The 14,966-nt window shown below is 54.2% G+C and overlaps 1 protein-coding gene across 5 annotated transcripts in view; it reads left to right on the top strand.

Annotated features, from left to right (window-relative positions):
- Positions 1-1,028: 1,028 nt before the first annotated feature.
- Positions 1,029-14,966, top strand: part of LOC136627330 (zinc finger protein 271-like) — a 95,277-nt gene continuing 81,339 nt past the window's right edge. Inside the window, exons 1-4 of one of the 5 annotated variants that reach the window (XR_010792774.1) lie at positions 2,810-3,144; positions 3,264-3,392; positions 5,326-5,433; positions 6,511-7,326. The gene's annotated coding sequence lies outside the window, so the exon portion shown is untranslated. Of the gene's footprint in view, positions 1,140-2,809; positions 3,192-3,239; positions 3,393-5,325; positions 5,434-6,510; positions 7,327-14,966 lie in introns of those variants that run through there. The other 4 variants (XR_010792772.1, XR_010792773.1, XR_010792775.1 and 1 more) reach the window with 4 other exon arrangements.

Genomic DNA, 14,966 nt, shown 5'->3' with positions numbered 1-14,966 from the left:
GTGTACATTACACACATACAGCTCTGCTACATCCACAGTACACATACAGCACAGGAGCGTGTACATTACACACATACAGCTCTGCTACATCCACAATACACATACAGTACAGGAGCGTGTACATTACACACATACAGCTCTGCTACATCCACAATACACATACAGTACAGGAGCGTGTACATTACACACATACAGCTCTACTACATCCACAATACACATACAGTACAGGAACATGTACATTACACACATACAGCTCTGCTACATCCACAATACACATACAGTACAGGAGCGTGTACATTACACACATACAGCTCTGCTACATCCACAAGACACATACAGTACAGGAGCGTGTACATTACACACATACAGCTCTGCTACATCCACAATACACACACAGTACAGGAGCGTGTACATTACACACATACAGCTCTGCTACATCCACAATACACATACAGTACAGGAGCGTGTACATTACACACATACAGCTCTGCTACATCCACAATACACATACAGTACAGGAGCATGTACATTACACACATACAGCTCTGCTACATCCACAATACACATACAGTACAGGAGCGTGTACATTACACACATACAGCTCTGCTACATCCACAGTACACATACAGTACAGGAGCGTGTACATTACACACATACAGCTCTGCTACATCCACAATACACATACAGTACAGGAGCGTGTACATTACACACATACAGCTCTGCTACATACACAATACACATACAGTACAGGAGCATGTACATTACACACATACAGCTCTGCTACATCCACAATACACATACAGTACAGGAGCGTGTGCATTACACACATACAGCTCTGCTACATCCACAATACACATACAGTACAGGAGCGTGTACATTACATACATACAGCTCTGCTACATCCACAATACACATACAGTACAGGAGCGTGTACATTACACACATACAGCTCTGCTACATCCAGCAGCAGAATTTTGCAGAAGCTAGTCCTCCTGGTCATGTGACCCGTGACTTCTCCCCACATCAGTGATCATATGACAGTGACAACATCACAGTTCCTGGAAGCTCGCGGCTCTGCAGGTTTTGGTCCGTGGAGTCCTGAGTGAGTTGATCAGCGGAGCTTATAAGACCTGCAAGCAGTAAGTGTAATTGTATCAGGGGGAAACTAGGGGTGCGTGTGTGTTTTGCTGCGCGGGATTTGAGGGGATGATATGAGACAATTAGTGAAGAGTTTGACTGTAAATTGGCCATGTATGTGCAGCTAATTTCATACTATGCGGCGCTCCCCCTCACCTCCTCTGCAGGCTTCCTGCTGTCGGCGCTCCCCCCTCACCCCCTCTGCGGGCTTCCTGCTGTCGGCGCTCCCCCCTCACCCCCTCTGCGGGCTTCCTGCTGTCGGCGCTCCCCCCTCACCCCCTCTGCGGGCTTCCTGCTGTCGGCGCTCCCCCCTCACCCCCTCTGCGGGCTTCCTGCTGTCGGCGCTCCCCCCTCACCCCCTCTGCGGGCTTCCTGCTGTCGGCGCTCCCCCCTCACCCCCTCTGCGGGCTTCCTGCTGTCGGTGCTCCCCCCTCACCCCCTCTGCGGGCTTCCTGCAGTCGGCGCTCCCCCCTCACCCCCTCTGCGGGCTTCCTGCAGTCGGCGCTCCCCCCTCACCCCCTCTGCGGGCTTCCTGCAGTCGGCGCTCCCCCCTCACCCCCTCTGCGGGCTTCCTGCAGTCGGCGCTCCCCCCTCACCCCCTCTGCGGGCTTCCTGCAGTCGGCGCTCCCCCCTCACCCCCTCTGCGGCTTCCTGCTGTCGGCGCTCCCCCCTCACCCACTCTGCGGGCTTCCTGCTGTCGGCGCTCCCCCCTCACCCCCTCTGCGGGCTTCCTGCTGTCGGCGCTCCCCCCTCACCCCCTCTGCGGGCTTCCTGCTGTCGGCGCTCCCCCCTCACCCCCTCTGCGGGCTTCCTGCTGTCGGCGCTCCCCCCTCACCCCCTCTGCGGGCTTCCTGCTGTCGGCGCTCCCCCTCACCCCCTCTGCGGGCTTCCTGCTGTCGGCGCTCCCCTCTCACCTCCTCTGCGGGCTTCCTGCTGTCGGCGCTCCCCTCTCACCTCCTCTGCGGGCTTCCTGCTGTCGGCGCTCCCCTCTCACCTCCTCTGCGGGCTTCCTGCTGTCGGCGCTCCCCTCTCACCTCCTCTGCGGGCTTCCTGCTGTCGGCGCTTCCCTCTCACCTCCTCTGCGGGCTTCCTGCTGTCGGCGCTCCCCCCTCACCCCCTCTGCGGGCTTCCTGCTGTCGGCGCTCCCCCTCACCCCCTCTGCGGGCTTCCTGCTGTCGGCGCTCCCCTCTCACCTCCTCTGCGGGCTTCCTGCTGTCGGCGCTCCCCTCTCACCTCCTCTGCGGGCTTCCTGCTGTCGGCGCTCTCCTCTCACCTCCTCTGCGGGCTTCCTGCTGTCGGCGCTCCCCTCTCACCCCCTCTGCAGAATTCCTGCTGTCAGCGCTCCCCCCTCACCCCCTCTGCAGAATTCCTGCTGTCAGTGCTCCCCCTCACCCCCTCTGCGGGCTTCCTGCTGTCAGCGCTCCCCTCTCACCTCCTCTGCGGGCTTCCTGCTGTCAGCGCTCCCCCCTCACCCCCTCTGCAGAATTCCTGCTGTCAGCACTCCCCCTCACCTCCTCTGCAGGCTTCCTGCTGTCAGCGCTCCCCGGCTTCCTCTTTCCAGTGGTCTGGTCAGGTAAGGCCACTACAGGCTGCTGTGAACCGCAGAGCGCTGATAGGAAGCTTTTGGAGGATGTGTGAGTCCTACTGTCTGTCTGTTACATGCTCTGCCCTAATCGCATATTACCAAAGGAGGCCTGAGTTCTCCTATGGGGCCGATTCAGCCAATCAGCTGGCTGGAATCGGCACCACGTGACACAGCGGCGTGCCCGCGCATTGCCGTGCACAGGATTGTGCTGCCTGAGTTCTCCTGTGCGGCCGATTCAGCCAACAGCGGCGTGCCCGCGCATTGCCGTGCACAGGATTGTGCTTTGCCCGCGCTTTCACGTGCTCAGTGCCTTGCCATGCACTCGTGTGGACACAGGATTGTGCCTTGCCCGCGGTTTACATGCCACTCGTGTGTGCACAGACAGTTATTGATTTGGCAGGTATTTTTTGTGCTTTTTGGCAGTTTTTTTTTGTGCTTTTTGGCAGTTTTTTTTTGTGCTTTTTGGCAGGTTTTTTTTTGTGCTTTTTGGCAGTTTTTTTTTTGTGCTTTTTGGCAGTTTTTTTTTTGTGCTTTTTGGCAGGTTTTTTTTGTGCTTTTGCCAAAGGTGATTATTTCTTTTGCGCACGTGGATTTGCCAGCGGAAGTTTTACATCTTTTGCGCAAGTGGATTTGCCAGCGGACGTTTTACACAGGACTACTAAAAGCCAAGGTAAGCTGCTGCATCTGCTCATTTAATTGCGCTCTTACTTCCCCTGCGCGCATTGGCGGAGAGGCGGCCAATTCTGCATGCCGCTGCATCCGCGCATGCCGCTGCATTGTCCACGAGCGCGATCCCCAGCATGCCGCTGCATTGTCGCCGCGATCCCCAGCATGCCGCTGCATTGTCCACGAGCGCGATCCCCAGCATGCCACTGCATTGTCCACGAGCGCGATCCCCAGCATGCCGCTGCATTGTCCACGAGCGCGATCCCCAGCATGCCGCTCCCCAGCATGCCGCTGCATTGTCCACGAGCGCGATCCCCAGCATGCCGCTGCATTGTCGCCGCGATCCCCAGCATGCCGCTGCATTATCGCCATGCCGCTGCATTGTCCACGAGCGCGATCCCCAGCATGCCGCTGCATTGTCGCCGCGATCCCCAGCATGCCGCTGCATTATCGCCATGCCGCTGCATTGTCCACGAGCGCGATCCCCAGCATGCCGCTGCATTGTCGCCGCGATCCCCAGCATGCCGCTGCATTGTCGCCGCGATCCCCAGCATGCCGCTGCATTGTCGCCGCAATCCCCAGCATGCCGCTGCATTGTCGCCGCAATCCCCAGCATGCCGCTGCATTGTCGCCGCAATCCCCAGCATGCCGCTGCATTGTCGCCGCGATCCCCAGCATGCCGCTGCATGCATGGTCGCCGCTGCATTGTCCACGAGCGCGATCCCCAGCATGCCGCTGCATTGTCGCCATGCCGCTGCATTGTCCACGAGCGCGATCCCCAGCATGCCACTGCATTGTCGCCATGCCGCTGCATTGTCCACGAGCGCGATCACCAGCATGCCGCTGCATTGTCGCCGCGATCCCCAGCATGCCGCTGCATGCATGGTCGCCGCTGCATTGTCCACGAGCGCGATCCCCAGCATGCCGCTGCATTGTCGCCGCGATCCCCAGCATGCCGCTGCATTGTCCACAAGCGCGATCCCCAGCATGCCACTGCATTTTCGCCATGCCGCTGCATTGTCCACGAGCGCGATCCCCAGCATGCCGCTGCATTGTCCACGAGCGCGATCCCCAGCATGCCGCTGCATTGTCCACGAGCGCGATCCCCAGCATGCCGCTGCATTGTCCACGAGCGCGATCCCCAGCATGCCGCTGCATGCATGGTCGCCGCTGCATTGTCCACGAGCGCGATCCCCAGCATGCCGCTGCATTGTCGCCGCGATCCCCAGCATGCCGCTGCATGCATGGTCGCCGCTGCATTGTCCACGAGCGCGATCCCCAGCATGCCGCTGCATTGTCGCCGCGATCCCCAGCATGCCGCTGCATGCATGGTCGCCGCTGCATTGTCCACGAGCGCGATCCCCAGCATGCCGCTGCATTGTCGCCGCGATCCCCAGCATGCCGCTGCATTGTCCACAAGCGCGATCCCCAGCATGCCACTGCATTTTCGCCATGCCGCTGCATTGTCCACGAGCGCGATCCCCAGCATGCCGCTGCATTGTCCACGAGCGCGATCCCCAGCATGCCGCTGCATTGTCCACGAGCGCGATCCCCAGCATGCCGCTGCATTGTCCACGAGCGCGATCCCCAGCATGCCGCTGCATGCATGGTCGCCGCTGCATTGTCCACGAGCGCGATCCCCAGCATGCCGCTGCATTGTCGCCGCGATCCCCAGCATGCCGCTGCATGCATGGTCGCCGCTGCATTGTCCACGAGCACGATCCCCAGCATGCCGCTGCATTGCTATGTGTGGAGACGCGGTTACCAGAGATTTGTGCGCTGTGCGCTGCTACGTGTGGAGACGCGATTACCTGAGATTTGTGCGCTGTGCGCTGCTACGTGTGGAGACAACACCCAAGATTTGTGCGCTACGTGTGGTGAGTACGTCACCTGAGATTTGCGTGACGCCACCTGACGCAACCTGTCTTTTTTTGCAGATTTGTGCGCCTTATTGCAAAATAACGTGTGGAGAGGATCCTGACGTTTGGACGCGTTTCGAGAAGAATTTCGCTTCGCTCGGACACCATCTGACATCACTCAGCGAGGTAAGCTGCTGCATCTGCCAAATTTTTCATTGCTTGCATATGCTCATGTGTACATGCATGCGTGCCTGTATGCGTACATGCCTGTATGCGTACATGCATGCATGCCTTATGCGTATGCGTACGTGCGTGCCTGTATGCGGGCATGCGTGCCGTATGCGTGCGGGCATGCGTGCCGTATGCGTGCGGGCATGCGTGCATGCCTTATGCGTGCGGGCATGCATGCCTTATGCGTGCGGGCATGCCTTATGCGTGCGGGCATGCGTGCATGCCTTGTGCGTGCGGGCATGCGTGCATGCCCTTGTGCGTGCGGGCATGCGTGCATGCCCTTGTGCGTGCGGGCATGCGTGCATGCCCTTGTGCGTGCGGGCATGCGTGCATGCCTTGTGCGTACGGGCATGCGTGCCTGCCTTGTGCGTACGGGCATGCATGCCTGTATGCGTGCGTGCATGCCTTATGCGTGCATGCATGTGTGCGTGCGTGCCTTATGCGTGAGTGCATGCCTTATGCGTGCGTGCCTTATGCGTACATGCATGCCTGTATGCGTGCGTGCATGCATTATGCGTACATGCGCGCATTATGCGTACACGCATGCCTTGTGTACACGCGTGCCTGTATGCGGACATGCACGCGTGCCTGTATGCGGACATGCACGCGTGCCTGTATGCGGACATGCACGCGTGCCTGTATGCGGACATGCACGCGTGCCTGTATGCGGACATGCACGCGTGCCTGTATGCGGACATGCACGCGTGCCTGTATGCGGACGCATGCATTTATGTATAGATGCACGCATGCGTGTACATGCATGCAGATGCACACATGCATGCATAGATGCACACATGCATGCGTAGATGCACACATGCATAGATGCACACATGCATGCATAGATGCACACATGCATGCGTAGATGCACACATGCATGCATAGATGCACACATGCATGCATAGATGCACGCATAATTCTTCTGACCTGGTTGGGGGAGTAGTGGTCATTGTAAGTGGGTTGAGCGGATCTAGGAATCAGTAATACTGGTGGGATGTGACTGTTAACCTGCTGATTTCTCGTCATTTCCTGCAGATCTGACGTCCTTGAGAACGGGAAGGCTGCCAGACAGTGAAGAGACCCTCGTCGTTCAGCAATCTTTAAACCCTTCTTTTAATGCACTGTTTTTTCCCAGTGACTCCCTTGTTTTTAATACGCTTTTAAAAAAAAATAATTATGACGGAGGATCCTGAAAAACTGCGCAATATTTTACTGCAATGCATTAAACAGAAAAGACCCATAAACACAGCGGCCTTTTGTCTATGTCACAAAGGCTGCTAGGTGTCATAATTAAGGATGAGCGAGTATACTTGCTAAGGTACTACTCGTTCGAGTAATGTGCCTTAAACGAGTGTCTCCCTGCTCGTCCTTAAAGATTCGGGGGCCGCCGTGAGGGAGAGCGGGGAGGAACGGAGGGGAGATCTCTCTCTATCTCCCCTGCGACTCACCTGTCAGCCGCAGCGGTCCCCGAATCTTTATGGACGAGCAGGGAGATACTCGTCTAAGGCACATTACTTGAACGAGTAGTGCTTTAGCGAGTATACTCCTGCTCATCCTTAATTATGACACGTAGCAGCCTTTGCAAACTTGGATTGGTGTAGGAAAACTAAGTGTTCCTCAAAATTCTGAAAAGTAATGTTAAATTTGTACGTCTCCTAGATGGAAAAAATAAATGTACAAAAGTTTTAAACCGTGCTTCCAGAATAAAGTGAACGGATGGAAATCTATATGTTCGCAGAGATTTGTACAGAATGTTTGCACTTATTTTATATATGACATTTGACAATGTGAAAAAATGAAAATTCAAAATTGTGCAAAGTAGCAATTTTAATAAATATACACAACTTTTAACAGTCCTTTTAACAAGGGGAAGAAAAAAATGTCACAGTCACTTGGATATGCAAAACCTTTACGGACTTATGATATGTCAAGTGACACATGTAAAGTTCCAAGTTTTCAGTCTGTCACTAAGGCGCAAACAGGCTTGTTCTCTAAGGGGATAAATAGCTTAGTGTATAAACTGTGAACCGACTAACGAGGGACAGTGAGCAGCATCACATGCATCGTACTGCTCCATCAGATCCTGATGATGGATTTCCATAGCAGGTGATGGGCCATTTCCAGCTTTTAAGCGTCCTCCTGAGCCAACATCTGGGAACTTCTGGCTCTCTGGTGATTCAACTCTGTGGTTGCGAGCAGCGGAAACGGTTACCACAGTGCAGTATTCTGACCAAAACGTATCAGCTGACCTAGAAGGAGGAAGAAAAAAAAAATTAACCCTGCCTGCAATTGGCTTAATTCCGTGGGTTTTCATAGTTATTGCACTGTCCCTGCTTTTCTTCACTCCTACTTTAATAGATAAAGACATCGTATTTGGACAATTGGTATGTTTCTCCGAAGGTTTGTTCAGTATTGGGATGGAACCTGTACGTTTGCTAAAAAAAGGAATTAAATGCTCAAATCTAATGTTATGTCTTTTTCGCCCAATAAGACGAATTTAACACAGCAAGTGTGTGTGTCTGTGTGTGAGAGAGGGGGTGGCTGAGTAAGTGGGTGAGCATACATGCATGTATACATACATGCACGCATACAGGCATGCATGCGTGCATGTATACATACATGCACGCATACAGGCATGCATGCACACAGGAACGCGTGCGTGTACGCATACAGGCACGCGTGCGTGTACGCATAAGGCATGCACGCATAAGGCATGCATGCACGCACATAGGCATACATGTACGCATACAGGCATGCATGTGTGTACGCATACAGGCATGCGTGTACACACAGGCATGCGTGTACGCATAATGCGTGTACGCATAATGCGCGCACGTACGCATAAGGCATGCACGCACGCATACAGGCATGCATGTACGCATAAGGCACGCACAAGGCATGCACTCACGCACACAGGCATGCAAGCACACAGGCATGCACGCACGCACACAGGCATGCACGCACGCACACAGGCATGCCCGTACGCATAAGGCATGCACGCACGCACACAGGCATGCCCGTACGCATAAGGCATGCACGCATGCCCGTACGCATAAGGCATGCACGCATGCCCGCACGCATAAGGCATGCACGCATGCCCGCACGCATAAGGCATGCACGCATGCCCGCACGCATAAGGCATGCACGCATGCCCGCACGCATAAGGCATGCACGCATGCCCGCACGCATAAGGCATGCACGCATGCCCGCACGCACGCATAAGGCATGCACGCATGCACAAGGCATGCACGCATGCACAAGGCATGCATGCCCGCACGCATAAGGCATGCACGCCCGCACGCATAAGGCATGCACGCATAAGGCATGCACGCATGCCCGCACGCATAAGGCATGCATGCCCGCACGCATAAGGCATGCACGCCCGCACGCATAAGGCATGCACGCATGCCCGCACGCATAAGGCATGCACGCATGCCCGCACGCATAAGGCATGCACGCATGCCCGCACGCATAAGGCATGCACGCATGCCCGCACGCATAAGGCACGCACGCATGCCCGCACGCACGCATAAGGCATGCACGCATGCACAAGGCATGCACGCATGCACAAGGCATGCATGCCCGCACGCATAAGGCATGCACGCCCGCACGCATAAGGCATGCACGCATAAGGCATGCACGCATGCCCGCACGCATAAGGCATGCACGCCCGCACGCATAAGGCATGCACGCCCGCACGCATAAGGCATGCACGCATGCCCGCACGCATAAGGCATGCACGCATGCCCGCACGCATAAGGCACGCACGCACACAGGCATGCATGCACGCACGCATACAGGCATGCATGCAGGCACGCATGCCCGTACGCACAAGGCATGCACGCATGCCCGCACAAGGGCATGCACGCACGCACAAGGGCATGCACGCATGCCCGCACGCACAAGGCATGCACGCATGCCCGCACGCACGCACAAGGCATGCACGCATGCCCGCACGCATGCACAAGGCATGCACGCATGCCCGCACGCATAAGGCACGCATGCCCGCACGCATAAGGCACGCATGCCCGCACGCATAAGGCATGCCCGCACGCATAAGGCATGCATGCCCGCACGCATAAGGCATGCACGCATAAGGCATGCACGCACGCCCGCACGCATAAGGCATGCACGCATGCCCGCACAAGGCATGCACGCATGCCCGCACGCATACGGCACGCATGCCCGCACATAGGCATACAGGCACGCACGTACGCATACACGCATGTACGCATAAGGCATGCATGCATGTACGCATACAGGCATGTACGCATACAGGCACGCATGCACGCATACAGGCACGCATGCATGTACACATGAGCATATGCAAGCAATGAAAAATTTGGCAGATGCAGCAGCTTACCTCGCTGAGTGATGTCAGATGGTGTCCGAGCGAAGCGAAATTCTTCTCGAAACGCGTCCAAACGTCAGGATCCTCTCCACACGTTATTTTGCAATAAGGCGCACAAATCTGCAAAAAAAGACAGGTTGCGTCAGGTGGCGTCACGCAAATCTCAGGTGACGTACTCACCACACGTAGCGCACAAATCTTGGGTGTTGTCTCCACACGTAGCAGCGCACAGCGCACAAATCTCAGGTAATCGCGTCTCCACACGTAGCAGCGCACAGCGCACAAATCTCTGGTAACCGCGTCTCCACACATAGCAATGCAGCGGCATGCTGGGGATCGTGCTCGTGGACAATGCAGCGGCGACCATGCATGCAGCGGCATGCTGGGGATCGCGGCGACAATGCAGCGGCATGCTGGGGATCGCGCTCGTGGACAATGCAGCGGCATGGCGATAATGCAGCGGCATGCTGGGGATCGCGGCGACAATGCAGCGGCATGCTGGGGATCGCGCTCGTGGACAATGCAGCGGCATGCTGGGGATCGCGCTCGTGGACAATGCAGCGGCATGGCGAAAATGCAGTGGCATGCTGGGGATCGCGCTCGTGGACATTGCAGCGGCATGCTGGGGATCGCGGCGACAATGCAGCGGCATGCTGGGGATCGCGCTCGTGGACAATGCAGCGGCATGCTGGGGATCGCGCTCGTGGACAATGCAGCGGCATGCTGGGGATCGCGGCGACAATGCAGCGGCATGCTGGGGATCGCGCTCGTGGACAATGCAGCGGCATGGCGAAAATGCAGTGGCATGCTGGGGATCGCGCTCGTGGACATTGCAGCGGCATGCTGGGGATCGCGGCGACAATGCAGCGGCATGCTGGGGATCGCGCTCGTGGACAATGCAGCGGCATGGCGACAATGCAGTGGCATGCTGGGGATCGCGCTCGTGGACAATGCAGCGGCGACCATGCATGCAGCGGCATGCTGGGGATCGCGGCGACAATGCAGCGGCATGCTGGGGATCGCGGCGACAATGCAGCGGCATGCTGGGGATTGCGGCGACAATGCAGCGGCATGCTGGGGATCGCGGCGACAATGCAGCGGCATGCTGGGGATCGCGACGACAATGCAGCGGCATGCTGGGGATCGCGACGACAATGCAGACAATGCAGTGGCATGCTGGGGATCGCGCTCGTGGACAATGCAGCGGCGACCATGCATGCAGCGGCATGCTGGGGATCGCGGCGACAATGCAGCGGCATGCTGGGGATCGCGGCGACAATGCAGCGGCATGCTGGGGATTGCGGCGACAATGCAGCGGCATGCTGGGGATCGCGGCGACAATGCAGCGGCATGCTGGGGATCGCGACGACAATGCAGCGGCATGCTGGGGATCGCGACGACAATGCAGACAATGCAGCGGCATGCTGGGGATTGCGGCGACAATGCAGCGGCATGCTGGGGATCGCGGCGACAATGCAGCGGCATGCTGGGGATCGCGGCGACAATGCAGCGGCATGCTGGGGATCGCGACGACAATGCAGCGGCATGCTGGGGATCGCGACGACAATGCAGCGGCATGCTGGGGATCGCGCTCGTGGACAATGCAGCGGCATGCTGGGGATCGCGCTCGTGGACAATGCAGCGGCATGCTGGGGATCGCGGCGACAATGCAGCGGCATGCTGGGGATCGCGCTCGTGGACAATGCAGCGGCATGCTGGGGATCGCGCTCGTGGACAATGCAGCGGCATGCGCGGATGCAGCGGCATGCAGAATTGGCCGCCTCTCCGCCAATGCGCGCAGGGGAAGTAAGAGCGCAATTAAATGAGCAGATGCAGCAGCTTACCTTGGCTTTTAGTAGTCCTGTGTAAAACGTCCGCTGGCAAATCCACTTGCGCAAAAGATGTAAAACTTCCGCTGGCAAATCCACGTGCGCAAAAGAAATAATCACCTTTGGCAAAAGCACAAAAAAAACCTGCCAAAAAGCACAAAAAAAACCTGCCAAAAAGCACAAAAAAAACTGCCAAAAAGCACACAAAAAACCTGCCAAAAAGCACAAAAAAAAACTGCCAAAAAGCACAAAAAAAACTGCCAAAAAGCACAAAAAAAAACTGCCAAAAAGCACAAAAAATACCTGCCAAATCAATAACTGTCTGTGCACACACGAGTGGCATGTAAACCGCGGGCAAGGCACAATCCTGTGTCCACACGAGTGCATGGCAAGGCACTGAGCACGTGAAAGCGCGGGCAAAGCACAATCCTGTGCACGGCAATGCGCGGGCACGCCGCTGTTGGCTGAATCGGCCGCACAGGAGAACTCAGGCAGCACAATCCTGTGCACGGCAATGCGCGGGCACGCCGCTGTGTCACGTGGTGCCGATTCCAGCCAGCTGATTGGCTGAATCGGCCCCATAGGAGAACTCAGGCCTCCTTTGGTAATATGCGCCCTAATCACATGACTTTGACGTCATCACAGGTCCTGTAAGCACACTTAACTCAGGATGAAGAACCTGTGATGATGTCACTGTCATGTGATCAGGGCCGAGCATGACGGTGACATCATCACAGGTACTTCATCCAGAGTGCTGTGCTGCTTGTGATCCCTGTTGTTTGGGATGAAAAATGTATGCAGCAGAGCTGTATGTGTGTGTGTGACATGCATGTAGCAGAGCTGTATGTGTGTGTGACAGGCATGTAGCAGAGCTGTATGTGTGTGTGACAGGCATGTAGCAGAGCTGTATGTGTGTGTGACATGCATGTAGCAGAGCTGTGTGTGTGATATGCATGTAGCAGAGCTGTGTGGCGCACTGCACCACCAGAATCACTGGCACTATAATTTCCTTACAATTACTAGTCCTTTTTTACAATGACAGATGTAACATCATACGTAGTAATAAGCCCCGCCCCCTGATGTGTTGGCACTTTGTGATAAATAAAGAGGTTTGGGGATACAGTTTGGGCAAACAAAGCTTTGCCATCATTGCCCTAGACGGAGAGAGTGCCCTCTAGGTACAGTCTTGGGTATAACATTATAGGAGATCTCTGTACTGTCCCCTCATATACCCATTAAAAAGTTATTAGTTAATAGAGCGCCCCTAGTTACAGTCCTGGATATAACTAGATGATGGGAGAGATCTCTGTACTGTCCCCTGATATATGTATACATAGTTATTAGAGCTCCCCCTAGTTACAGTCCTGGGTATAACTAGATGATGGGAGAGATCTCTGTACTGTCCCCTTATATATCTATACATAGTTATTAGAGCTCCCTCTAGTTACAGTCCTGGGTATAACTAGATGATGGGAGAGATCTCTGTACTGTCCCCTGATATATGTATACATAGTTATTAGAGCTCCCCCTAGTTACAGTCCTGGGTATAACTAGATGATGGGAGAGATCTCTGTACTGTCCCCTGATATATGTATACATAGTTATAAGAGCGCTCCCTAGTTATAGATCTGGGTATAACTAGATGATGGGAGATCTCTGTACTGTCCCCTGATATATGTATACATAGTTATTAGAGCTCCCCCTAGTTATAGACCTGGGTATAATAGATGATGGAAGAGATCTCTGTACTGTCCCCTGATATATGTATACATAGTTTTTAGAGCTCCCCCTAGTTACGGTCCTGGGTATAATAGATGATGAGAGATCTCTGTACTGTCCCCTGATATATGTATACATAGTTGTTAGAGCTCCCCCTAGTTACAGTTCTGGGTATAACTAGATGATGGGAGATCTCTGTACTGTCCCCTGATATATGTATACATAGTTGTTAGAGTGCCCCCTAGTTACAGTTCTGGGTATAACTAGATGATGGGAGAGATCTCTGTACTGTCCCCTGATATATGTATACATAGTTATTAGAGCTCCCCCTGGTTACAGTCCTGGGTATAACTAGGAGATCTCTGTACTGTCCCCTGATATATGTATACATAGTTATTAGAGCTCCCCCTAGTTACAGTTCTGGGTATAACTAGATGATGGGAGATCTCTGTACTGTCCCCTGATATATGTATACATAGTTATTAGAGCTCCCCCTAGTTACGGTCCTGGGTATAACTAGATGATGGGAGATCTCTGTACTGTCCCCTGATATGTCTATACATAGTTGTTAGAGCGCCCCCTAGTTACAGTTCTGGGTATAACTAGGAGATCTCTGTACTGTCCCCTGATATATGTATACATAGTTATTAGAGCGCCCCCTAGTTACAGTACTGTATATAATAGATGATGGGAAATCTCTGTACTGTCCCCTGATATATGTATACATAGTTTTTAGAGCGCCCCCTAGTTACAGTTGTGGGTATAACTAGATGATGGGAGATCTCTGTACTGTCCCCTCATATATGTATACATAGTTATTAGAGCTCCCCCTAGTTACAGTTCTGGGTATAACTAGATGATGGGAGATCTCTGTACCGTCCCCTGATATATGTATACATAGTTATTAGAGCTCCCCCTAGTTACGGTCCTGGGTATAATAGATGATGGGAGATCTCTGTACTGTCCCCTGATATATGTATACATAGTTATTAGAGCTCCCCCTAGTTACAGTCCTGGGTATAACTAGATGATGGGAGATCTCTGTAGTGTCCCCTGATATATGTATACATAGTAATTAGAGCTCCCCCTAGTTACAGTCCTGGGTATAACTAGATGATGGGAGAGATCTCTGTACTGTCCCCTGATATATGTATACATAGTTATTAGAGCTCCCCCTAGTTACAGTCCTGGGTATAACTAGATGATGGGAGAGATCTCTGTACTGTCCCCTGATATATGTATACATAGTTATTAGAGCTCCCCCTAGTTACAGTCCTGGGCATAACTAGATGATGGGAGAGATCTCTGTACTGTCCCCTGATATATGTATACATAGTTATAAGAGCGCTCCCTAGTTATAGACCTGGGTATAACTAGATGATGGGAGATCTCTGTACTGTCCCCTGATATATGTATACATAGTTATTAGAGCTCCCCCTAGTTATAGACCTGGGTATAATAGATGATGGAAGAGATCTCTGTACTGTCCCCTGATATATGTATACATAGTTTTTAGAGCTCCCCCTAGTTACGGTCCTGGGTATAACTAGATGATGGGAGATCTCTGTACTGTCCCCTGATATATGTATACA

This window comes from Eleutherodactylus coqui, chromosome 5 (genome assembly GCF_035609145.1).
Source record: "Eleutherodactylus coqui strain aEleCoq1 chromosome 5, aEleCoq1.hap1, whole genome shotgun sequence".
NCBI lineage: Eukaryota > Metazoa > Chordata > Amphibia > Anura > Eleutherodactylidae > Eleutherodactylus > Eleutherodactylus coqui.
Note: the sequence above shows the minus strand (reverse complement) of the source record. Positions and strands in the feature narration are given on the sequence as shown.